The 27,614-nt window shown below is 43.6% G+C and overlaps 1 protein-coding gene and 1 long non-coding RNA gene across 47 annotated transcripts in view; one reads left to right on the top strand and one right to left on the bottom strand.

The window, feature by feature from the left end:
• The window catches only part of NRXN3 (neurexin 3), a 1,829,497-nt gene that overhangs the window by 874,878 nt on the left and 927,005 nt on the right, over positions 1–27,614 (top strand). The window lies entirely within an intron of this gene.
• LOC128323009 (uncharacterized) overlaps positions 9,020–27,614 on the bottom strand; it is a 44,967-nt gene continuing 26,372 nt past the window's right edge. The window contains exons 3-4 of the long non-coding RNA XR_008306143.1: positions 11,760–11,937; positions 9,020–9,690 (exon numbers count right to left, since the gene is read on the bottom strand). This is a non-coding gene — a long non-coding RNA (uncharacterized LOC128323009). The remainder of the gene's footprint in view (positions 9,691–11,759; positions 11,938–27,614) is intronic.

Here is a 27,614-nt window from a genome sequence, read left to right as displayed (position 1 = left end):
CCTTTAAAAGAGCTCTTAAGACTAATTGATTTAATCAAGGCTTATACCAGTTGGTGCTAGCGTTGTTGTTGTTTAAATCTTTTTTAGCTGTTTTTATTATTTGGTTAACTGTGGTTCTGTTGGTTCTAACTGTCATAGTTAATATTTGGTTAAGCGTGGTTCTAACTGCCGTGAGACATTTGTGTGTGGCAGCAAAGAAATGTAATAAACAAAGACAGAGGTATATACTGTATTAGTCCTATGGATGTTTCTGTTATACTTAGTTTCACTGTTGGCCCAGTATGTGTTCTTCATTCCTCAGTTATGCAAATAATATACATATCTATATAACACTTCTTTGAAATAGCAGTTATATCACAGCTTGATATACAGTCTGCCTTGCAATTGGTTAAGGGTTGAGACCAAGGGGAGTACTACAAAAAGAAATTGTTGTACCAGTGCCTGGGAGCCCTTTGCCTGCAACAGACCAGTCACTTACAGGAGTGTCTAGTGCAAAGAGTTTTCTTTTAAAACAGATTCCTGATGAAATGGTTATTCAGTCTGCCTGTTGAGTATTGATTGGTTTGCTTCATTGTAATTGTCTGTGCATATATTCGAATTATAGGTTGTAATACAGTATTGATTGGCATTGTTAAAACAGGTTTTTCATTTAGCCAATGGGAAATATAAATTGTGCCTGTCTTTTGTGTGTGTGTTCACATACAGTTGTTGGCGGGATTTCTTTCTCAAGGATATTTTGGACTAGTTCAATGTTAACTGTGCAACATGATTACTGCCCTTCCATTAGTCAATTCTCACAGTGCACTGGTAAAATCTGAAGTTCCACATCACGTGGGTTGCCCGTCATGTGGGTTGCCCAAATGTATTTCCTATGTCACTGCCAGTGCCTCCTGTTGGGGCAGATGCCATTGTTGTGAGATGTTCCTGCATGATTTGGACAATGCATGTAAAGCAGCATTTTTACTGATAGGATGGCAGAACTGATCGGAAGGGAGCTGTAATCATGCTGCAAAGGTAATGTTTGCATGAGGCCTGGATTCCTCAATGGTATACATAGCAATTGCCCAGGCTACTAACAGTACTGTGTACAAAATATTTGGGTGCAGTAGCAAGTAGAAAACTATTGTTGTTTACACAGGATTTGGCAGCATTTGTCAAAGTTGTAGTAGTTATTAATTCTGTAATTTATATTACTAGACAACAACCTAGTGGGGTAGATTAGCATCTGGGAGACAAAGGAATGAAAGATCTGGATATTTACCAGAACTTACTTGATGTGACTGCTGCTATATTGAAATAACACTATTGGAAAGAAATCCTTACACACAATGTGTTATTAACACAATTTTGCTTGTGCAGTACATATGGATAGGAATGAGCAGAACCTCTTATTTCTGCTATGTACTGTTTTAGAAGACCCCAAAACAAATTGGTTGCAGTTCACCATCAATGCCTGTTCAGATGCAGAACACAAATGGGCTCTGGAAAACACAATTTCAGAGTGGCACCAGATCCATTCTGCAGTAAAGAACTTTAGCCCTATGCAGAGAAGCCTGGCAAAAACTAGGGACATCACGAGGCCTCCCTTCCTGGACTACAGCATACAAGTCTGGATGACTTTGGAGGTCTCTGGTGTGACACAAGATCAATGACATTGTTTATCCTGTACTGCTTCAGAGAGCTTAGACGCAGGGCTGCTCAACTTGGTCCCTCCTGCAGATGTTGGCCTACAATTCCCAGAATCCTTGGCTATTGACTGCTGTGTCTGGGGATTATGGGAGCTGTAGTCCAAAAACAGCTGTGGAGGGGAAGTTGAGCAGCCCTGCTTAGAGCATGCTAGATGAGACCTTTGTTTCCTAGGGACACTAGGTCTTCCTTCATTTGCTGTTGCCACGCCAGGCTCAACACTTATCATAATTTGATCTGCCTCAGCTGGAACTTGAGAATTGAGCCTGGAATCTGATTGGAGTTAAATCTGGTAGCATCCCTAAGTGAGGATAGTGGAAACACATTTGTTTTTCAATACCCAAGAGCATTTAAGTTATTTGAATTTGCAGTCCTTATCATCCTTGCATGTTATTACCAACTCAGAAGCGTCACCACTGACCCATACTGGGCTGGAAGTCCTCCCAGCCAGCTCATGAGACCTCATTCCGCTTACCATGACAGGGTCCAAACTCAGAAGATGCATGTTCATACCCTTGCCTGTTGCTATCTGGAGCAATTACATTGTCCCTGAGCTTTGGTGACCTCTGTGATTTCATTGCCAGTGCATTCAGCTTGATTTACTTTGTAAGAGGCCTTTTTATTGCTGGTGTTTAATTACCACCCATTCATTTCTAATGTGCTTGACTTATTACTTATTGATACTGAAAGCAATAAGCATGGAAAGGTTCTGGCATTCAGGAAATAAATCTGAACGTGCTTCATTAGCTGCGTGTGAATAAACCTGTTAGCAGTTAAATTTTTACCCAGCTGTCTTCAAGGCTGTTTATAAAACTTATCGGAGATATCCAGTTTACTTGAAAGAGACTTAATTCAAGTTCTGTGAATAATGCCTCAACATAGTAGGACACGTCCCCCACTGAAGTCCTGTTTGGCTGCTCATGGTTTTTCTTCACTGTGTCCCTGATTCTACCAACCCATGTAGCTGAAGCAGCCTGTCTATTCTCAGGATCTACTAATCCTCCTCCTTCACTGAGCACCCTTTGCTATCATTATTCTCTCTAGGTTTTTTTTCATCTGGGTGCGGAATGGGTTTTGTTCTGGGTGGCAGTATCAAGGCAGTGTGCGCGCACCTGCATTCAGAATGGGACCTTCCTGATTAAACCTGAGCAGGAGCTAAAATTAACTGAGTGGACATCAAAAAACGTGTGAGCGCACGCACACACCTTAGAGGGAACACTGTTTGCGGTTGCTCTCTGTTCCTGCCTGGATTAGAGGAGGAGAAGGGAAGATGCTTTGGATTTTATGTATCCTGGGAACCGTATTAAAAGTGTTCCCTTGCTCCAAGTGACTGCTGAGCTTCAGCACTACACTTTCTCCGCAGCGGAGTTTATGGTAGCCTACTTTTATGCAGTGTCAATGTTCAAAAATTCTAATGAGCTTTTTAGTTTCTCTCAGCAAATACAGAAGAACCTTTCAGCAGCTGCCAAGGACCTGGCTGGGCTGCAGACTCAGAGTTTGTCTAGAAACAAGTCCCCTTGACACATTATTTTATTTAGGCTTTAGGGATTGTGAATTAGCCTTCCAAATAACAAGGATTAAAATCAGAAAAGAGTTTGTTTCCAAACCTTTTGAGTAAGATGTTTGCAGAGAGAATCTGGGGGACACTGTTTAAGAAGAATATTCTTCCTCAAACCTATTTTGTTTTCCTACGGCTCTAACTTCTACACTAAACATTTAGATTGCTTCTTAATTACTTACCGTCCCAAAGAGTCCTGGGAATTGTAGTTTGGTAGTTCTAAGACGTCTCTGACAAGCATGAATTTATTTATTTAGAAGATCATGTATATCCTATTTTTTTCACCTCCAACCTGGCAAGATTCATAGCCACCCTTGCAGATCTGCATTGTTGAGATGAACAATTGTGTGCATTGTACACAATTTATTGTGTAACATATCTTGGTGTGCTGGAGTTGTGTCAAGCCTCTTTGGATTTTTGTTTTTTAAATGAAAGTTTTTGACAGAGGGAGAAGGAAAATAGAGGCAGTTTGAAATGTCAAGTACAGGAGCAAATTCCTGTTTGTTATCTATCCTGCCTAATGTGCTAATTATTTCCTCTCATTGGAAGATGACTGCCTATTGATCTCCAGTGGAGTTTTAGTTGTGCATGGAGACATATCTCGGCAACGTTACAGGTTTGTTACCCAGGGGTTGGTATAATAGGCTCAGCTGTAAAGCGTTGTGGATTAGACAAAAAAATTTAATCTCAATTATCTAGATAATGATCCCCAAGAGGCAGATTGTGGTGAGTTTATTTGGACATATCTGAAATACTCTACCTGTGAATGTGATGGAAGGGATTTGGAGATGTATGCAAATACATGCCAGGAGATAGTATTCACTGCCAAGTGAAAACTTCTCTTTTCCGACAAGTCTTTGATGTATCCTTTGTTCGGTGGTGCTTTTGTTTTGTAATTGGTTCCTTACTGGGTTAAAAAAAAATAGCTGCTACATTTTCTATATTGTTTGTGATTGTTGGTCATTTTGCCTTGGTGTTGTGTGCTTAACCTTGCAGTTGAACTGAAAAGATGGAATATAAATCTCTGCATGTATAAAGAATTATATGCGAAGTTACTTTCAGCTGCCCCAAAAGAGCATTTTGAATCTGAAGAATTAAGTTTCCAGTGTTGCACTGATTTCAGAGGAGGCTCCATGACCAAGATATTGTAACAAGGATATAGGGTGGGAGATTCTAAAGATGCTAGTTGCTTTCCAATCCCAACCACTGACAAATTATTGTGACTGTAGTAATTGATACATACTCAGTGGGTCTGATCTAGGGATGGGACTGTAGTTCCATGGTAGGATATCTGCTTTGCATTCAGAAAGTCCGAGGCTCAATCCCTGGCATCTCCAGCTAGGGCCGGGATAGATTACTGCCTGAAACCTTGGAGAGTCACTGCCAGTCAGTGAAGACAGTACACTGGGCTTGATGGACCAATGGTCTGACTTCCTGTGGCAGCTTAGGAAGGCAGCTTCCTATGTTTCTACTTGAGAAGGGGAAGTTCAGTTGTGATTTCCTTCTGCTCAAACAGGCCAGCCCCAATCTGAGTTGGGTCCAATCCCCTTCAAACTGGGAACTGCACCCTACCCCCGCCTCCACACCCTCTTACATCCTTCTCTTTCTACAAGCCAAAAACTTCTTATATTGGTGAATGGGATGCGGTGAAGTGCTCCCTTTCAGACTGGAGAGGTCCTGTGGCATTTGTCATTGAGGCGAGGTCCCACATCATTTGCAGCTGGGGGGTCATAGGGCTTGTCAAAGGTAAGGGTTTTTTGTTTGTTTTGCATGGGGAAGGGGGGACAAAAAGGTGATGTCAGCTAAATTGGGCTTTTCGTGTGTGTTTCAAACCCTTGAAAACCTCCTCAAGGCTTGGAATACTCACAGATTCAGACTGAGATAGCCAGAACCTCTTGAACATCTCTGATCTGTTTTCCTCCACATATTGGATGCAATCATTATTATAGTTGTAAATAATGAATAATTGGTGGTATTTATCCCATCCCTACCTCACCATGGTCCTAAAAAATCACTCCCTGAACCACTGCATAATTACTTGGGAGTAAGATAATACTTCCTTCCAAACACACTAAGCAGACCTCCCTGTCTTGATTTCAACTCATGGGGTAGTAGCCTCTGAATAGCACAGAGTGAACAATTATTTTTTTTGTGTGCTAAGCTGATGTACTACTAGACTTGTGTTGTTGTTCTGTGTGTGTTTAACTAATAAATTGTGCAGGTAGCCTTTTGTCCCACCAACCCATTGTTGCAAGTCTTTGGGTGTGATAATGAGCTATCTTCTTAGGTAGACAGAACATTAATAATAATAATAATAATAATAATAATAATAATAATAATAATAATAAATTCAATTTCTATACCGCCCTTCCAAAAATGGCTCAGGGCAGTTTACAAAGAGAAATAACAAGCAAATAAGATGGCTCCCTGTCCCCAAAGGGCTCACATTCTAAAAAGAAACTTAAGACACACACCCACACACCAGCAACGGTCACTGGAAGTACTGTGCTGGGGGTGAATAGGGTCAGTTACTCTCCCCCTGCTAAATAAGGAGAATCACCACGGTAAAAGGTGCCTCTTTGCCCATTTAGCAGGGGTATATATGTATTGGTATTAGTAATATTCATTTATAAAATGCTGTTCAGTTCAGTTTTATTTTGGTCTGTGACCAGCAATTATAAAACACTCTTCTGCAGCATAGTCCTCAAACGCTTGGCACAACTGTGAGGGAACGGAACACGCTGAAGATCATTGGAAAGGCTATTTCTGTGGGTTGACATCTCTCCCTTCAGCCAACCTCTGAGTCTGTCTGCAGTTCTCCCTGCCTCTCCCTCTAGAAGGAAGAGCCTGGAATTTGGACAATGATGTCAGATGCCATGCCCAGAAGAAACTGTTTTAAACACTTCCCTCCCTCCCTAATATATTGTACTTTTGGTGGGGTTTTTAACTGTAGGTTGCTTTGAAAGCCAATCTTGGCTGAAAAGCAGAATCCATATTTAAACAAACAAGTAAATATACCTGTCCTGGAAGCTGTAATGGGAGGCAAGGAGCATAATCTGACCTGATTTGGCCGATGGGGAAAGGAGGCTTCAGCAGCTAGTTTGGCAAGCCTCTTTACAGTTTCCTCCTTTGGTCAGGGCTGAGTAGTGGCAAACCTGCCTAATGTTCCTCAGATCCCCTGTTTGTGACCTTCTACTAGCTGATGCTGAATAGCAAATCTGAAATGTGTGTGGTGGGGGTGGAATCCCCATTGATTACCTTTGGGCACCAGAATTCAATCATCAATATTCCATTTTATGACAACATTCCCCCCCCCCACACACACACATTTCCCCTACCAGATGTAGCCTGGCATTCTCTGGATTATCTAATATTTCACTCAATGCAGCAGGCAAATCTGTCACCTGTCATTCCATCTAGCTTGAGGCGGAGACCTGTATTGATTGTAAGTGGCAGGTTTCGTTTATAACTCAATTCTCTTGTTCAAAACTACTCTGCTCATGGCACTAAAAATGTTGACCTAATTTGCACAATACAGCCATCAGTGGTACTGTTTATGACATGGCTTAGATTGGGTAGTGCTGGTCTGATTTGTGTAAACATCGGAATTTCATATACAGTGATATTAAATAACTGCATTAACTAGAGCAGATTTTCTCAAAACTCACCATAGTGGAGGTTTCAAGTAATATACCTAGGTAAGTTCAGATACTTTAACAACATAATCTTCCTTCCCAATGGCCGCCAGAAAATGGGAGATAATTAAAACTAAACCAATTCCAAACCTTTAATTTCTCCTCGGAGACTACATAAAGGTGGGCAAGAAATCCGTTTGGCCCATGGTCACTCATGCTGTCTTGTGCTTTGCTCTAATGAAACTGGAAATCAGAGGGAGAGGCCTGCTGAACAACCAGCTCAAGAAACTGGAAAACTGAGCTAGAAGAGGTCAGAGTTGTTGAGTTTGTGTCCATAATGAGGCTTGCCTCTCTTTAGAGCTGTGGAATCTTGTTATATTCACTCTTTAATTATGCTAAAAGCTCTTGTTGAAGCTTTTCCTTTAGAGGAGATGGCAAAAATGAGGGGAATGTATTTCTACAAGTCTCCACATTAAACTCAGATTGTTCAGAGTGCTGTATTCTAATGCGCAATAAGAAGGCTATTGGCACGGATCTGTATCCAGAGTCATTGGAACAGACTGCAGTCTTCATAAGGATTATTGAGGCATTTCTAAGGAATTATCCAGGAGGTAGGGAGGAGAAAACACGTGCCTCACAGCCTGTATGGCACAGGGTCTTTTGGAAACTGCTTCCTGCTCATGTTTTTGTCTGCATACATCAGTGTCTACATACCCTTGCACAGACCGACTGAGGAGTATAGATATCCGAGGATATGGTAGAACCCCCCACATTTTCCCTACAGATTCTGTAAGCCCTGCAAATACATTATTCAAGCTGGATTTAGGTGATTTGGTCTGGATTCCAGTTTGTATGAAATTTGGTAAATCATAGCTATATACCATAGATTCAAAGTGGAGGCTCATTGCAATGACTAGGTGCCTCTGTGAGACTGAAGGCAATTTAGGGGAGTTGGTTTTGAATTGGGTTCTGACCTGAATACCTCCGTACAAAACGTGTTCCCAGCCTGAGAATATTATGAACTCTCCAATGTAATGAAGCTAGTACCAAATCTAAAATAACTTGCTTGACTGTGGTATTAAATTGTTCCTTTCTTCCAAATGGACATGGGGCTGCTTAAAGAAAGATCACGGGCCTATTCATCTTCCCCATGTTCTTGCTTTCAGATTTAATTGCATTGCTTGGCCCAATAAAAGCCTTTGTCAGATTTGCTGATTTCTCATAACTATCTGTCATAGCATCTCCCTTTTCCCTTCCAAATTGCACTAAATGACCTTCCAACTGCAACATCTCTGCCCTGCTGATCTCAGGTGAATGATGAAGATGGATGACAGGCATCACAGACCATCAGTCATGTGGTTGGTAGAGCTCTAGGAAGCATCTGTGCCTTTTATAGTTCATCTGCCACAGATCTTTCCTCAAGTGAAGAGAAGACTACAAATACTGCAGAGGACCTGGCATTAATATTTTTAAAATAAAATACCTAAGACTTCCAGAACATATTCTTCCAACTTGGAACAGAGTAGGATTGCCAGCTACTGGCCACTGTAGAACCGCCCTGAGCTATTATGTAAGTGCGGTCTAGAAATCGAACACACACACAAACAAACAAAACAAACAATGCTTCTCTTCATGCTGTGAAAAGCTTCACCTGCTAATTTTTGCACATTAAGCTGCTGCTAACTGCACAAGCACACAGCATTTTTCTGGTCAGTTGGCATCTTTGCTTTTTGGCTACACACACACACACACACACACACACACACACACACACACACACACCGGCCTGCATCCAGACTAAGGAAGTACTTGTGGTGTTAATGCTGCATGTGCTACAAACAAGAGGTGATTTTTGTCAAACCCCCCTTCCCTCTGAAGCCAGCGGTGACTCCTGCAAATATGTCCCTGAGGGCTGTATAACCCTCAAGGACATATTATAGGAGCGCATGATGAATTTTGGAGGGAAGGTGGGGATTGACAAAAGTCACCATTCTGCTGCAGCATGTACACAGTGTCACAGCATGAGCACTTGTTAGTCTGGATGTTAGCCAGTATGTTAAACCTTTTTATTTTAGTTGTTTTTAACTATGTACAACAAATACAAAAGACAAACTTAGAAGAAGAAGAAGAAGAAACCAAGTGAAAATAGAGACAGAACAGTTTACTTCCTAAAGTAGAAAAAGGATTCATTAAACAGATGCAAAAGCAAAACAAAACAGCAGATAAAGGCAGTTAGATAACAAGCTGTACCATGGCTTGTATACAAAATGTCAATCCCTCAGAGATCCATACAAAGATCTGCAACAACTAATAATAATGTACAAGCATTTCTAAAAATTAACATCACATAGAGAATCTCAAATAATTGAAAATGGGGCAGGATGAGGGCGAGGCAAAGAGGGCATCTTCCCATTGATGGGTGGCAGATGTTCACCAGGACTTGGCTTGCATTGAGATGAGAGTTAAATTCCTCCCCTCTTGTGGTGCTACCTCACCTTGCTGCTTGTTTCTCTTCTTTCCCCCTCCCGCACTCCATTCAAAATTAAGTGCATCGGGTTACCTCACTGCTCTCTCTCCTCTCATTTCAATTGGCCCAGAAGGAGAGGAAGGCCAGAGCAATGCAGTGACAGCGCATGCTCATTGGCAGATGTTGCTGCTGAGCAAGTGCAGGAGGAAGGCGATGAAGAGTGACAATGGTAGCATGGCTTCTTGCCAGCCAGCAAAATGGCCGATGCAACGGATGAACCGCTTCCCTTCGCGCTGTTTATTTCTTTATTTGATTTATATACTGCCAGACTCCAGAGCTCCAGGCTGTTCACAAAAACAAAGACAAGTAAGACCAGCTATTAAAACGAGAATTTTTAAAAATCTAACACATCCAGAAATTACACTGCCTTGTATTCCTCATCCTGATTGGGCATCAGGAGTAGCACTGACAGCAGGAAGCTGCTGATGAGCCAGATCAGGGAGAGAGAGAGAGAGAGAGGGAGAGGTGGGAGAGGGGAGATTTCTCCCATTCTCAGAGAATAAAATCAGGATTGTATATGTATCTACTCAGTAATATGTCTCATTGCATACAATAGGATTTACTCTCATGTAAGTAGATATAAAACTGCAGGCTAAGATACTTTGGAACTTCTCTACCTCTTTGAACAATTGAAAACTTGGACCTGATACACACAGAATTGTCTAGTTTCTAACTCGCTGTTGAATGATAGTGCTTGGTAGACGTCAAATCTAGTAAAAATGTAAATGGATCCTCTCGAATTCAACATTATTTTTACATAGAATCCTTCCTTTTACACAAAATCGCACGTGCCAGACTCTCCAGACTAGAGTCACATGCATCAGTGCCTGTGCTATTTAGAATCATCATGTGGCTCCAGGATGCAGCAGAGGAGAAACTGGTGTCTGCAAAGGGAGCAGTGTTTGGACTCCTGGCTCTGTGTCTGTGGGGTTGTTTTTAGTTGCAAAAATTGTTTCAGAATAATTACAGTTTAAAATACACTCTGTGTCCTGAAAACACTGAGGCTGTTCTCACGACCGCAGGAAAGTGGGCTAAGGGAGCCCAGCTCTCCCCACAGAGCCCATCAGGGTATTCTATACATCACCAGAATAATGTCATTCTTTAGACTGGGGGTGTAATTCTGAATATCTTCCCCACAAAAGTAGCTCTTCCTGACACTGGTGGACGCAGTTGTTTTTGTTTTTATTAAAAGAAAATAGAAAAGAGCAACTTACCACAAAGTATCTTACTGGGCATGTTCAGAGAGCATGTGGAACAATGTTTTATTTTGTCTAATTGTGGTTAGTTTATATGTCTGAACCTGTGCTCATCCATAAGAACAGCCCTGCTGAACCAGGCCCAAGGCCTATCTAGCCCTGCATCCTGTTTCACACAGTGACCCACCAGATGCCACCAGGAGCCTACAGGAAGGAGGTGAGGGCATGCCCTCTCTCCTGCTGTTACTCCCTTGCAACTGGTATTCAGAGGCATCCTGCCTCTGAGGCTGGAGGTGGCCTATAGCCATTAATAGACCTCTCCTCCATGAAGTTATCCAAACCCCTCTTAAAGCCATCCATGTTGCTGGCTGTCACCACATTTTGTGGCAGAGAATTCCACAAGCGGATTATGCATTGTGTGGAAAAGTACTTAAGAACATAACATAAGAACAGACCTGTTGGATCAGGCCTAAGGCCCATCTAGTCCAGCATCCTATTTCACACAGTGTCCCACCAGATGCCACTGGAAGCCACAGGCAGGAGTTGAGGGCATGCCCTCTCTCCTGCCCTCTCTCCTTCTGAGTACCAGTTGCAGGGTACTCAGAAGCATCCTGCCTTTGAGGCTGGAGGTGGCCTTTAGCCCTCCGACTAGTAGCCATTGATAGGCCTCTCCTCCATGAAGTTATCCAAACCCCTCTTAAAGCCTTCCAGGTTGTTGACTGTCACCACATCTTGTGGCAAATGTACTTCCGTTTGCTGGTCCTAAATTTCCCAGCAATCAATTTCATGGGATGACCCCTGGTTCTAGTGTTATGTGTGTTATGTTCCGCTTTCTCCACACCATGGATGATTTTATAGACCTCTATCATGTCTCCCTGAGGGAAAGGAGGGGAGAAGGAGGCAGTGAGGGGAAACATCCAGCGTAACTGTCAGATTTACAATCTGACAGTTGTGAGGGGTCGATATGACTCCTCCCCAACAATACCACTGTCAGGTTGGGTCAGAATCCAACTTTCTGGGGTAAAGGTCTAAAGATTATTGCTGCTGCTATTTATATGGCACTTCTCATATATAAAATAATAGAGTCTTGGGACTTCCAAAGTATTTTGCAGACTGCTTTGAAAGAGTTCAGTGGATAGGAATGAAACATGGTCTACCTTCTCTCTAAGGTATATTTTAACCTTGGATGCTGTCTACTGGAAAGTTATCTTGAAAACATTCTGTTGAAGTGGATGGAAGCTGTGTAAGAGCATGGTAGCATTGGATAAACAGTTCAGTGAATCACTCTAGGATGCTGTAGAGGTTCTGAAGTGACACGGAAAACATTCTGGACCACTGAAAATTAGAGTGGACATAGTATTAGGGAACATTTCACACAGAGAACATTCCAGCCGAGCAAGAGAAATGCAGAGACAAATTGTACATGTTAAACTTTGACTCCAGTGATCCAGTGCTGTATACTACTCTCTTTCAAAAAAAGGGGGAAAGGCAAGATAGACCTGTCCAAGTTCTGGCTGAACACAGTACCTTTCAGAAGTGAGTGCTCTATGGATTTATATAGAGACTTAGGATACTGTAGGGAGCATAGTGTAACTTTCAGTGCTAAAAGCCTGCACAGAGAACTATGCATAATCTACCCACTTATGCAAGTCCCTTAACAGGCATATCAAGTTTAGCGTAGCATGTCTTGTGTTGGACTCCACTTCCCCCAAGGAGCAATGGGCTAAAAACAACACAAAACCCACACAAGAGCAGTCTCTGCTACTGGCTCAAAGATTATATGTGCATATTTAGAAAATAGTTACCCTAGAAAAATGGCAAGTGATTCCATGTGTTTAAAAATGGTATATAGACTTCACAGGGCTCCACAACCTTGGAATTATAAAGCAAGTGCATGCACCCCACATTAGCAATCTCATCCCTATGTAAAGCCAATATGTCAAGGAGAAGGTTAGACTCTTTCTCTCTACTGCTAGCATTATATATTGAGGGATATGTTCAAAAAGGTAATTTTATCTGTTTATCCCAAGGTGGTACATGTAGTTCTGTGAATGTTGTAAAAGTAAAGTTGTGCTGTCGAGTCAGTGTCAACTCCTGATGACCACAAAGCCATGTGGTTTACTTTGGTAGAATACAAGAACGGTTTACCATTGCCATTTCCCACAAAGAATGAGATGATGCCTTTCAGCATTAACCTATATCGCTGCTGCCTGATATAGGTATTTCCCATATTCTGGAAACGTACTAGCGGGGATTCGAATCAGCAATCTCTTGCTCCCTAGGCAAGTTACTTCCCCTCTGCGCTATTAGGTGGACACGTGAGTGTTGCACTGCATGCCTTTTCTAATTATTAGAACCAGCTCTTATTTAACCAAGTAACAGATGTGATGGATCTCTCTTCTAGCTCTGTCATCCATGGGAAAAAGACTAAAGAGTTATTAATCTCCCTCCAGTGATTTACTCAGTTATGGCACACTGAGTATTTCTCTTGAGAAAATTGAAGAAACAGGTACGGGACAAACTTGGCTTGACATGGGATGGTGCCTCTTTTGCCAGCCACCTTAGACCCACATGATTTGGGGGAAGGGTATTGTTGTTTCCCCCATGGTAGATACAGCAGGCCTGCAAATACATATTGTTACAGCCAGAACAGAGCTCCTGGCAGGCAGCATACTGGCCAGATGGTTCCCTGCCCACGCCTCTCTATTTTTGAAGAGGCCCCCAATGTTTATGTTAACAGTGATGACTTTGGGTGATTATAAATAGAGAATTGTTTGTTGTCTCTTCTATAGAGAAGCTAAAATGAATAATTTCTTTTTAAAAAACAAAAGGGTAAAATTCCGTTGATGTAATGGAGATATTTCATAGCCCACTGGAAATGCAGAGCTGTCAAAAGAGCCCGCAGGAATCTCAAATGCCAAAATAAGGCAGATCCTTTGTTTCTTTCAGCTTCACTAGATGGTGCTGTGGCTCTACAACTTGGCTGATTGCAAAGAGATAGCCACAAATGAAGTAAGAAGAGTCTATTTCACTCTGGATGCCTTCCCCCGCCCCCCACTTCCCTCCTTTCCATATTATCCCACAAAGAGGTTTTCCAAGATCACAAGCTCTATTTGGCTCTGGGCAGTTCTCATTTTCCCTCCTTGCGTACAAAACGCTGTGGGTCTACCATCACTTAGGGCAGTTTAAGAAGCTGCTGTAGGCTATACAAGAAACCACATTTGGGGAAACAGTCTTATTAAATAGTAGCATGCCACTTCAGGAGCATTAAGACAAGCACTCGTATATGGATATGTCCGCTGAGTGTAGCTTGAGAATATGTAGCCCTGAGAGAGAGAGAGAGAGAGAGAGAGAGAGAGAGAGAGAGAGAGAGAGAGCACGCCAAGGAAGAATTTCTGCTTATCACATAATGAACCATTGTTACCCTATGAATATGAGCCTTGCTTAAGACTCTGGGCCCAGGGACTCAGTCTTCCATTCCTAGATGAAAGAGCAGTTGGAGGCACCAACAGTGATCACCAGCCAACCTCCACTGGGTAGGAGGACTTTTCCTTTTACCTCATTCAGCAGCTGAGTACAGTTACTGGCTACGATGGAGCCCACCTACCCAGTGGGAGGCTAGCTGACTATTACTGCTGGCACCTCCAACCTTGTTGTTCCCCTCTTGCATACATTCACAAAAAGGGAGGGCACACAGCTCCCGCAATGGAGGAGGACACTTCTACCCAGTTTTCAATCATGTGAACGAGCCTGCTGATTATCAACTGATGTTTACTCAGTACACCTTGGTCTCTTGAAGTTGCTCATAATGAGCCCTGATGTATGTCAAAACCTCAGAAGGGAAAGGAAGGGTAGCAATAGCAAACATCTGGATTTGAAGCTTGATATTTGGAGAGGCATCCACAGTTCCCAGTCAATTCTATGCCACAGTTAGGTTCCTGGATTTGCTGAGTTGGAGCTCCTGAGTTCCTTCCCTGTACTTGCAACAGCCTAGCTACTTTCTGATGTTCTCTCTGTTATCAGTTTCGGGTGCTGTTCATGGCCTGGCTTTTCCAATTTTTGTAGACTCTCACAATTCTGCAAGCATAGGTTAACTTGAGGTACACAGCCCTCAAGTTAACTTAAGAAGCTGCTGCTTTATACATTTCTCCTGAAATTTCAGAGCCTAAATTAACAGGGAGACATGATGGTGGTTTGTAAAATTATGTATGGAGTAGAGAGAGTGGACAGAGAAATTTATCTCTCTCACACACATTAGTCCCATGAAACTGATGGCCAGGAAATTTAGGACCCACAAAATGAAGCACTTTCCCCACACAATGCATAATTAACCTATGGAATTTGCTGCCACAGGATGTGATGATGGCCACCAGCTTGGATGGTTTTAAAAGGAGCTTAGACAAATTCATGGAGGACAAGTCTATCTATGGCTACTAATCTGATGGTTATAGGCCACCTGCAGCCTCAGAGGCACGATGCCTCTAAATACCAGTTATAGGGGAGCAACAGCAGGAGACAGGGCATGCCCTCACCTCTTGCCTGTCAGAGGCATGGCTACAATAGAATGGGGGAGGGATGTCCCCAGGACCCCTGAGGGAGAGGAGGCACTGGCTGAATGTCAGCTGGCTCTTTGCTCTCCCTCTTGCACCCTTCTGAAGAAAATCTTCATTTTTTTCTTCCAGGGCCTGCTCCAACCTTGTTATGCCTCTGGTGCTGAGATCAACTACTAGTGGGTTCTGCCTCCCACTCCCTAAAAGGTGTAAGAGAGTTTTGCCGCCTCCTTTCAGCCTCTCACCAAATCCCCAAATCGCAGCCAAAAATCCTTAGAGAGGACATGCCAAAAGCATATAAAATTGTGCATGGTGGGCAACAAGTGGAGCTTTGCAGAGAATAAGGATTTTTGGCTGATTTGGGGGGGCATTGGAGAGGGGCAGAAAGGAGGCAGCAAAACTCTCGTACACCACTCACCTTCTGGGGAGTAAGGGGCAAAACCTACTAGTGTTCTAATACCTTCACAATCTGCTGTGGGACAGCTTGGAAATTGTTCCTCAAATGTATATATATTTAAAAATTGTTGAGTCCCACTAGATGCCCTACTGAAATTGCATGACGTTGGTTAGTACGAATATTTAAGAGTGCAGCAGAGTATTGTATGATGATCTAGACAATGGATTGAGACAGGACTGAACAACTTCAGCCATCCAGCTGTTTTTGGACTCCAGCTCCTACAATTTGCAGCCACAGTGACAGACAGTCAGGGATTATGGGAGTTGTCGTCCAACATCAGCACGGGGGCTGAAGTTGAACAGCCCTGGATTATGATTTCTTCTCAACAGAAGAAAAAGAGAAAGTGTTCAGGACTTCACTAGTCTGGGATCTGCAGAGGAATGTACTGTAATGGGCTGATGCCTTCTGGTGATGAAAGCAGTTTAACAGGCATGGGACTGCACTGCGTTTCACTATGTCAGCTTGAAGCAATTATTTGGCATTAGTCTGTAGTCACTCAGAGCTCAAATCTTCCAGGGCTGTCACTCTCTTTCTCTCTCTCTTGTCATGTGGCAAAGAAACAAATAACAATATTTTTCCTCCCCTGGGAAATGATTTGGGGAATATTAGAAGACCTGCTATACTGGAAGAGAGCTGCTGTGAACATTCAGGGGGCAAATCTAGCAGATTTGGGGTTTTTTGGACTTGGTGGTAGCATGGCTGTAAAACATTTGACTTTTCCATGCAGTAAGGAGAAGCACTTATATTCTTCAGACCCTGCAGGAATAAAGACACTTAGGGTTTGCAGTAATTTATGCACAGAAAATCAGAATCCTCTAGAGGAGCAGTTTTCAAACTGTCTTCCAGGGAATTCTGTGGTCACTTGCAAGCTTATCAGGGGTTCCTTAATGATCAGTAATGGCAGAAAAGCTTTCCTGGAAGACTGGTAATGGTGGACAAGCAATCTTCTTCTGCCATGTGTGGCTGTAATGGACTGCTGGGTATGTTCCAGGGCACACTGTCAGGGCAACAGTGTGACCCAACAGGCCTCCTTGTGCCCTGCATGAACTGAGTGTGGGATCCTGCACTGTGCAAAGGTTCCATGGCAGGTGTTCATGGGCTTTTTGATAGCCATACTAATGTGGAAAGTGTTCTTTTACATGAGGAAGTCTGAAAGTCACTTCAGCAGAGCAATGTCTGGGTTCGTGGAAGGAACTGAGCAGAGGAACAGCTTGGTTCAGGATATAGAGGCTAGGTCACTGCTGCAGGGCAAATGGGTTCAGAGGCCCATGAAGTCATAAACTGTCTTGGCCAAATGGCCATATTGTGTCAAGATAGCACAGCCAGGCAATGGAGTCAGGTTTCAGAACCCCGGAGAGCTACAACTGAGCAACTTGCTCCAGAGGTGGAATAAGGTCCTAAAATATTCCCAGGCTCAGAGTACTCCTCCCAGGCTCCACCTTTCTGCCTGGAGAGCTCAGTATGTGGGTCATGAGACAGGTACACCTCACTTTTGCCAAGTCTTTTGCATTGATGGCAGGAGATGATTTTCAAAAGGTAGCTGGAAGAGAGGAAGCTTGGGAGATGGTTGCCAAATTGTGATCCATGTCTTCCAAAACACCAAGGTGACCCCCTAAGATCAGCGCTGCCCTAATTCTTCTTGTTAATGGATGCATAATACAGCCACCATGTGGTATATTTTCACTTGCAGTTTTCACCCTACCACACTTCTTCCTGAGAGAGGGTGACCTCTCAATTAGTTTAGCTTTTCTGGAGAACAAAGTCCTTTATTATGACCAACCAGGTTGCTGCCGCAGTGCCCTGTATTTTATCAGCGGTGAAGTTTTTCCTGTGTTGTTTGGTTAATGTGATGGATGCTTCTCTCCCTGCCTTATTGGTGCTCAAGCCAAGATGCAGCAATGCAAGTTAAACACAAGGTAATTAATCTTCCTTAATGGGATTGTACGCTACAAACAGGATCTCATCCTCCATGTCTTCGTTTAGCCCTGCCTGAAGCTTGCTTTACCTCAGACCAAGTAATAGGTCATTTTTAATGAATACAGGAGAGGTGGGGGAGAGGAGGGCCATTTGGTCAAGTGTCAGCTGCACTCAGGGCATTTAGCCTTAATCCCATTGTCCAAGTGATACTGAGCTCTAGGAGGTATTTAATTGGGTGTACAGTGAGATGAGCAATATCCAGCCTCCTGCAGAGTATTTCATCCTTTTTATCCCATTAACACTGGCGGTATGAAACATCTCACAGTCTAATAATGTTTCTCTAAGTAGGCAATAGAATCTGGAGAAGAGAAATCAGTATCACCGCTCTAGATTCAGTGCTGGCAGTTGCTGTAAATCTATAGCTGGGGCAATGAAGGAGGAGAGCTCGTATGGGAGGAGAGATGGCCTTGTGGTAGCAATCATGAATTGTCCCTTTTGCTATGCAGGGTCCACTCTGATTTGTTTTTGAATGGGAGACTACATGTGAGCACAGTAAGATATTCCCCTTAGGGGATGGGGTCACTCTTGGAAGATCAGCTGTGTGGTTGCATGCAGAAGGTTCCAAGTTCCCTCCCTGTTATCTCCAAGATACGGCTAAGAGACACTCCTTCCTGTAACCTTGGAGAAGCCTCTGCCAATATGTGTAGGCAATACTGAGCTAGATGGACCAGTGGTCTGCTCAGTATAAGTCAGCTTCCTATGTTCCTATGAACTCTTCAGAGAGATAGTCTAAGTGCAGCCAAGAATAATCCTGCCTCATGCATGTGCCATTTAAATATAGGCTAGCTGATGAGGTTCTTAGAGTACAGATGGAACTGCAGTTTAAAAGGAAAATCCATTCCTCCAATCCTTCACCAGACCAATGTAGCTCTAAGAGGAAAAACGGATGTGGGACATTAGCTCTTTTCAGACTCTTCCTTCACACATTCTATGAACACATGAGAGGGAAGCAGACCTTCTAGCATGTCTCATGAAGGCACCAATAAACCCAGTGGACATGCCCTCAGATGCCATACATTTGGTGTGTGTCTAGAAGGATCAGTGTAACAAAGTGCACAGAGTGCTGGACGAGAACCAGGGAAACCACATGACTGCCGGCTCCGTCATGGAGCCAGCGGGGGCTTGGGAGATCGGGGGCCGTGTGGCCCCTGGAAGTTCCAGCATGCCCTGCACAAGCATGCAGAGCATGCTAGAGAGACCCCTGAGCTGGTTAGCAGAGCACTCACTCCGCTAACCTGGGCTAAGGGGAGGGCTTCTCAAGTGGGTTAGCCACTTGTAAACCCTCGGGCTAGCCTGCGAGCCCGGTGGTTTACACAAGCAGAAAAAATTGGGCTAGGCTCTCCTAGCCCAATTTTTGCTGGTCATGAGAATAGCCTCTCTGGCTCCTTCTTGTGCAGGTGGATCGTCTGTCCAGATGATTGCTGGCTACTGCCAGCATTGTGGAGGGTCGGGGTGCCAGGACATGTTGTCCCGCCTTCTGGAACTCCCACAATCCACCATTTAGGTGTGTGGTACATGATGAGGATTCCCCCTCCCCTCCCTGAAGCCAACTGGTAGCCCCACAGTCTGCTAGCCCTGGCTGCTTGCGCCAGGGCTGGCAGACAATCAGGAAAATGGGCTTTGGAGAGTGCTTGCTCTCCTAACCTCATTTAGGAGGGTGGCTCCAGAGGCAGGTTTGCTGCACCGCTGGGATGGGCAAGATCCTGGCAGTACACATGTGCAGACAAAACTGGACTGGGCTTCCTTAGTCCAGTTTTGCCTGCTCGTGTGAATAGCTTCTTCCTATATTTTACATGCATTTGAGAGCCGGTACCCAGGTTCACACACACAAATATATACAAGTGTACAGACAGCTGTACACTTGTACAACATGTCTGAATAGGGCTCTGAGCTACCAGGATTCCAAATAATGTGGAGGACTCCCCTTTGCAGACAAAGATAAAAGATACAGCAGGTGGAAGGCATGGCTAGCATTCACTGAATGTGTGTGGGGAATTAAGGCACAACTGCATGAAGGTTTGGGAAGTATAGTCAGGGACTTTGATGCCTCAACTAAGAAACTTAACATTTGATGGTGGGGTGTAGGATGTTTCCAGATGAAGAAATACTCTACTCCATATGACAGTCTTGGCCGTTACACAATTTTGCAGAGCCATATGCTGCCAATCTCTGATAAGAATAGTCCCCCAAACCTAAATTCTCATCATGGATCAGCAGCAAATGGCCAGCAGATGGCACTGCAAAATTGGACAAGAATGTCATCTGGACCCCAAGTAGAGAAGCAGTAAGAAATATTGTTTTCAAAAGAAGTATTTTTCTCCCTGCTCTTCTTGAGTCACTCTGTGGATGTCACAGAAGCCTCTTCAGACACTGAAGGAAATTGTGAAATTGTGCATCTGCAGTTGGCAGGCAGTGTAAAGCTTCTGAATTGTCCAGGCCTGATATAAATACTAGGAATTGGGACTCCTGTCCTTGCCTGGTCAACCAAATTGAATCTCTAGCTGATGGTCAGGTTCTGACTATAGCACAAGCTCTCTGCTTCAGTTCTAGCGACTAAGCTCAGAGCCATATTCCAGATCTGGATTCAGGTCCAACCTTCTCCACCCTCAGCCTGGCTCTGGAAGTTTGCTTGCCATTCTTGTTCATGGCACAAAATGAAAAGGAGAGAATTCATTCATAGTAGTGGAAGATGGGAAGGGAGTGAAAATATGCAGCCTCCAAATGAAAAGTTATGGGGAGAATAAAAATTGTTGTGGGGGGATAGAGGAGCTGCTGCTTTGTCTAACACTTTTGTTTAAAACAAGGCTAAGCCCCTGGAGCTGTACAGTGAGCAAGATCAGGGTCTTCAAAGCACTTGGGAAAGTTGCTAAAGGAAGGCAGGAATGAAGTCACTTGTCACTTGTGATGTCATGGGCACAGTCCAGCGAGGGACCATGACATATCCCACATACACTGACCAATCTCAATGGCATTGGAAGTGCTATCTTGAGTTGAGAAAAGGAGAAGTGTTATTCTCTCCTCCCCTACCACTGAGGAACATAGGAAGCTGCCATATACTGAGTCAGGCCATTGGTCTATCTAGCTCAGTATTGCCTTCACAGACTGGCAGCGGCTTCTCCAAGGTTACAGGCAGGAATCTCTCTCAGTCCTATCTTGAAGAAGCCAGAGAGGGAACTTCCTAGATGCTCTTCCCAGAGTGGCTCCAACCCCTAAGGGGAAGATCTTACGGTGCTCACACTTCTAGTCTCCCTTTCATATGCAACCAGGGTGGACCCTGCTTAGCTAAGGGGACACGTCATGCTTGCTACCACCCAACTGAAACAGTACCTTGAGACTGGACATCTGGCTTCCATACAACAAAGGAGTAACCTGCACACTTACTGCATGCATACATTTAAGAAATCACATGAAAAGGGGCCTACTATTCCTAAAACAAACAAACAAAAAACCCTACTACAATTTAATGAGAGGGCAGGATTGATCGAGAAGTTTGTTCTCAGGAACAATGAGGTGCAGAGAGGTTGGAAAAGTGACTAAGATGTGAGAATTAACAGCCAAGGTTAGTTTGATTAGCAACAAAAGAGGTGTTCTAGAAGTTAATCCCAAGATCTCACAGCAGCTCATCTACTGCATAATGTAAGAGGCTAAAAATAAAGCAAAGGTTTATGAAGTGCAACTTTGTGGTTAAGAGTGGGAATTGTGGATAATAGGATATGTTACTTTTTGTTATATTGTTGGCTCTTTCCCAGTTTCATATTTGACTTATCATGACTCTTTCTCTTCTGAACATGTAAATACAAGTATGATCCCTCTTCAGAAAGAACAACAAAGGGCTTCAAAATGGATAGATTATTCACAAATCAATATCTTTGAGGACTGTTTGAAGAAACTGAGCATTTTTAATCTTATGAAAGAAGGAGAAAGAAAGCATTTATTTAACATTTTCTAAGCTATCATATGTGGGAATAGCTGTAATTCAGTGGAAGAGCATCTGTTTTGCATGCAGAAGTTCCCAGGTTCAATCCCTAGCATCTTCAGGTAGGGTTGGGAAATGGTGCAGACAATACTGAACTAGGTAGACTAATGGTCCAACCAGGTGTAGTGGTTAGAGTGTTGAACTAGGACCAGGGAGACCTGAGTCCCCACTCAGCCAAGAAATTCACTGGGTGACTCTGGGCCAGTCACACATCTCTCAGCCTAACCTACCTCAAAGGGTTGTTGTGAGGATAAACATAATCATGTACACTGCTCTGGGCTCCTTGGAGGCAGAGCAGGATATAAATGTAATACATAAAACATAAAATAAAATAAAAAACTTCCTATGAACCTATGTGTCCCTCAGGGCATGCAACACTTCAAACATCTAAAGCTTTAAACACCGCAGTAACATGTAGTAGGGACACAACTAAACCACACCACTCATACACTTTCCCCAAGTAACTAAAAGCCTACTTATAAAGGCATACATCCCTTCTAAATAAAGTTTGGGCTCAGAATACGGTGGTGGTCCACTGTAGAGATGGACCAATTGCTTTCCCAGCCCATTGGGCATTCCTAGCCTTATTTGAAACATGGAGAGCATTATCTGCAGTTGGTTCCTTGAGGACCATACAAACACAGGATTGCCTCTGATGCAACAGTTTTTAAACTGCTTTTCTCACAACCCAGTTGAAGGCAATCACTTATCCCCATGACACAAAAAGAATAATCTATGCTTCCAAGAGCTTTCTTAAAATCACAGTATGGCAATACATGCTAGGGCTTATTGATTGTGTTTTTCAGCTTGTGTCTTCACAGCAGTGAGCAGGGAAACATTCTAATTAGTTGATTGGCTACATTCAAACTGCTACATTGTGCACATAGTGTATACGCTTAAATCATACCGGAAATAAGCTATTAGTCCTATCTCTGAATTACTATCCTTCACTTTAAAAATTTTGTGGAAGTAAAGTGTGCTGTCAAGTCGGTGTTGACTCCTGGCGACCACAGAGCCCTGTGGTTGTCTTTGGTAGAAAATCAGTGCTCTGAAGTCCTGCTATGGCTGCTAGCCATCTATTCCTTTGTGAAGCAGATTGCTGGTTAATAGTGCAGAATGATTAACCTGTGAGCTAATGGTTAGTAGAGGATGGTCTACTGGTAGTTGAACTTCTTAAATGAGATAATTGTTGGAGCTTGGAGAAGGTGAAAGCCCTCCAGTTGAAGGAGAGGAACAGATGTCAGGAACATAGGAAGCTGCCATATACTGAGTCAGACCATTGTTCCAGCTTGCTTAGTGTTGCCTACACAAACTGGCAGCAGCTTCTCCGAGGTTGCAGGCAGGAGTCTCTCTCAGCCCTATCTAAATCAAATCAAATCAAATAAATAAATCTTGGAGATGCCAGGGAGGGATTGTGGAACCTTCTCCATGCAAGCATGCATGTGCTCTTCCCAGAGTGGCCCCATCCCCTAAGGGGAATCTCTTACAGTGCTCACATCTCCCATTCATATGCAACCAAGGTGGATCCTGCTTAGCAAAGGGGACAATTCATGCAGTATTAGCAAGAGGATATGTGGTGCTGCTATAGGGAGCCCAGAAACCACTTGTTTCCTTTGCTCTCACAATGAATTTCAATTGCATAGAAAAAATGACATAAACTTTACAGGAAACCTCCAGTTCCTTTCAGTGTTTGCAAAGTGGAACAACAATGCTGTTACTCAGGGTCAGTGTTCTCTCTAATTTTTTTTATCTGTGTGAGGAATGAGTTTTGTTCTGAGCAGCAGTATCAAGGCACTGGGTGTGCCCAAGCATTCAGAGTGGGGCCTTCCTGGTTCAACCTGAGCAGGATCTAAAATTAACTGAGCGGGCATGAAAAATATTGTGAGCGCAAGCATGTGTGCATGCCTTAAAGGGGACACTGCTCAGGGTGCCAGTGAAGGGCTGTTGAACTTCAAGAACAGAGGGTGTCACTGCTGCTAGCTCAGGGCACTTCATCGCTGATGTGTAATCCGTTAGCATCAAAGTGCAATTCTTGGGGGACAAGTGTCCACTAAACAGCCCCAGCACCTCTCCAGTGTCTCTCTCACTATGCAGGCTTTGTGTCAGCAGAGGTCAAGGGTGGAACAGATTCTAGAAACAAAACCCTAAGGGCTGGCAGCTCAGTGCCGAGCAGATGGTGGGATCATGTTATTCATGGGATCTGGGTATTTAAGAGAGCGTCTTCTTCGTTATGAGCCCCACCACCCATTGAGGTCAGAGGAGGACCTCCACACTTGAGGAGGTCCGTCTCCAGTTGCCACCAACTCGTTTGGTGGCTACACAGAGACGGGCCTTCTTGGCTGCTGCCCCGAGATTGTGGAATGCGCTCCCTGCTGGGATACGAGCCTCCCCATCTCTGGCAATTTTTAAAAAAACACCTAAAAACACATCTCTTCAACCAAGCTTTCTCAGCTTTTTAAAAATTGTTTTTAAATTCTTCTGATTATTTAATTGCTGTTTTACAATGTTTTTAATTGTTAATCATTGTTTTATGCTTTATAATTTTTGTTTTAATTATTAACTGATTCTATTCTAATGGTGTTTTAATGTACATCACCCTGAGCCTTTTGGAAGGGCAGTATAAAAGTTTTAATAATAAATAAGTAAATAAAATGTTGGTGGAGGATGCTTCCCTCCAGAGTCGTCAATGTAAAATGCCTTGCCAGCATCGGGGCCTAAGTGTTACTGGAAGGGGAGAAAAAGAGAGAGGGCTCAAGGGAAGAGGAGGTTAAATGAGGTGAGTCTGGGACAGTAGTGCTGTGCCACTCTAGAGCACTGCCAAAGAGAAAGGTTACTTGCCTGTCACTTCATTAGGAGAAGGGGAGGCTCTTCAAGGAGCCTCATCTGTTGAGGAGACAGAGTGGATCCTCACGAAAGGAATGACGGATTAAGAACTGTCTGAGAGCTAATGTACTGTTTACGGCACTATAAATGGCTGGCGTTTGGGGAATGACAGACGAGGAGAAGCGACACATGGGCGGTAGTTCGGGGAGGCAGGGGAGCTTTCTTTGTTTCCAAAGCTCCAGCTCTGAAGCAAATGCAAGCAAATGGCAGCTGGGAGGGGGTGGGGTAGGGACATGGTCTCTTGCTGTATCTCCTTCATTCCTGCTCTGCCTGAGCAAAGCTCATACAAGAGGCCTGTACAGAAAAGCGAAAGGGAGAAACTTGTCAGCGTAATCCTGCCACAGGAATGATTTCAGATGATTGCTGCTGATTTATGACTAACTGAACTGTCCATCCCTAAAATGGGGAAAAGGTGGGGAGGGGGACCAACACTATCTCTCCTCTCGTCCCTACTTCAGTTTCTTCTCCAGCAGGATAGGGAAGCCACTTTGTTGAGCCACTCCTCTACTGACCTCAAGGTGGGTTTGGAGAGAAGCATTCCTTTGACATTCATAAGAAGGAAAATGGTATGTTATGAAGAGCAGTAACCTGACTACCATCCCTACAGCAGAGCAAATAGCAAGAAAGGTGAGCATAAGAACAGCCCTTGTAGATCAGGCCCAAGGCCCATCTAGTCCAGCATCCTGTTGCCCACTGTGGCCCACCAGATGCCTCTAGGAAGCCCACAGGCAAGAGATAAAGGCATGCCCTCTTGCCTGCTGTTGCTCCCCTGCAACTGGTATGTAGAGGCATCTTGCCTCTGGGGCTTGAGGTGGCCTATAGCCACCAGACTAGTAGGCATTGATAGACCTGTCTTTTCCATGAATTTGTCTAAACCCCTTTTAAGGCCATCCAGGCTAATGGCTATCACCACATCACATGGCAGATAATTCCATAGGATAATTATGCATTGTGTGAAAAAGTGCTTCCTTTTTTCAGTCCTAAACTTCTTGGCAACTGGTTTCATGGGATGACCCCTGGCTCTAGTGTTGTGAGAGATGCAGAAAAATTTGCTCTCTCCACACCATGCATAATTTTGTTGATTTCTATCTTTTCTCCCCTTAGTTGTCTATTTTTTCTAAACTAAAAAGCAAAAGGTGGCAACCTATTGCTCAAGATGGATATGGTAAAAGCACTTTGAAGTAATCACTCCTGGCTTGGATGTTCTTTCTCTCTCTCTCGCTTCCTCGCTTCTCTAAACAGCCAAGTTATTTTTCCATTTTTGTTGGGCTCCTCAGGTGGCTTTGGGACTTCAGAAGAAAGGAGGAAATCAGGGCACGAAAGTGAAGAGAGTGTTTCTCTTCTGGCTTGTGCATGCCATCTGCTGCTCACTGAAAGGGCTGTAGGCAAAAATGTCTACCTCCACCCCACTGCCTGGTTTGACTCCCAGCACAAGCTTAAACATGACTATTCATAAATATGCCTGCTTGAGTTCAATAGGACTTCCTCTTTAGTAAAGGTGTTTAGGATTGCTTCAGTATTGCTTGATAGTATGCATGTTTTCTCAGAAGTAACTGAGTTCAGTGATACAGTACTCTCAAGTAAATGGCTGACATTTAGAGCAAGGAAGTGCCAGTGAAGTGAAAGAGCAAACTATAACTAACAGAACTTCTAGAGTAACTGCACTGATGTAACAGGAAGTAGCAATTTTTGATGACCACCTTCCCCAGGAAATCCTCTGTGCCACCCAGAAATCTGGCCCTGGGGGCTGCAAACTGGTGCTTCCTTGCTCTGAATGTCAGCCAGGGTGTCTAGGATTGCAGCTTTATAGTGCAGTCCTATGTGGTTACCTGGAAGTTAGTCCCACTGAATTCAGTGGGGCTTACTCTCAGGTAAGCATGCATACAATTGCAGTCCTAGTGTCCAAAAAAGTATCACCTCAGTGCACCTTTAAGGAGGGAAAGAATATTTTCCTGCAGACGTTTTTGAGGACAATAGCATTCCACAAGCGCTTCTTCCACAATAAATTTGTTAGTCTTGAAGATGCCATAGGACTCTTTGTTGTTTCTGAATTATGAATGAATGAATGACAGATATGTATATACCACTTTTCAACAAAAGTTTTCAAAGCGGTTTACATAGCAAAATAAATAGTAAAGAAATATGATGGTTCCCTGACCCAAAAGGGCCCACAGTTGAAAACACACACAAGATAAGCACTAGCAACAGCTACTGGAGGGATGCTGTGCTGGCCTCTCCCCCTGCTAAATCTAAGTGGATCACCAATTTGAAAAGTGCCTCTTTGTCAGTTACAAGGGGCTAGGATTTTTTCTGCCCCAGACTAATACGGTGACCCCTTGGAAGTTGATACTGCATATATGAGTGTTAGGGGAAAATGAGCCATCACCAGCATTGAGATACAGCAACCCAAAATGTATTCTCTTGACCTCACGTGGACAATTGAAAATTTCACCTTTTTAATATACCTAGTCTTTCATTTACAAAAATCTCTCTGTAGTTTATGCTGCAAGACTGTGAGAGGTTAACCCCATGAGGTGCAGGAAAGTTGAAATCCATATAACAAAAGAAATCATCAGTAGGACCAGAGTGGAAAAGTTCATTTGATTTCAATTCTCGGGTTATTTTCAAACAATCTTACAGCAGTGATGGTAATGAAGGCAGCAGCTTGTCCAAGATATAATTTCTGTGTTGGCTGTGACTTTTGAACAATCTTGCTAGTGCTCGCCCCACTCCAATTTTCCAACAGGCATTCATAGTAATTTTTTCTCAGCTTAAAAACCATGTGACATGTGAGGGTTTGTCATGCGGAGGGGAGCTGCTATTCAGCAGCCACTTTCTGCCCTGACAGATGTTAACATGAGAGACACAGGCTCCTGCCCTGCATGCTGTCTGCTTCTCGTATTCCTCTGGCTGGCTGCCTTTAAGAATGAAATTTTTCTGTCTCTTGGCAAAGCCCAGGTGTGGAATGATCTTGTAAATGCCAAGTCCTCCTTCTTCTTCCCTGCTCTTCACCTTGTGCAATAATTATACTCAAGGAAAATGGTCACAAACACTTCCAAATCAAAATAGATGCTTTCTACATGTAGGTGTTAACATGATTCTGTGCAAAGAGGAGGGCTGTTCAAGATACAAATCTCCCTCTCCTTCCGAATCCAATTGCCTTCCCGTA

Source organism: Hemicordylus capensis, chromosome 1 (genome assembly GCF_027244095.1).
Source record: "Hemicordylus capensis ecotype Gifberg chromosome 1, rHemCap1.1.pri, whole genome shotgun sequence".
Classification (NCBI taxonomy): Eukaryota; Metazoa; Chordata; class Lepidosauria; order Squamata; family Cordylidae; genus Hemicordylus; species Hemicordylus capensis.
This window is presented reverse-complemented; position numbering and strand designations above follow the sequence as displayed.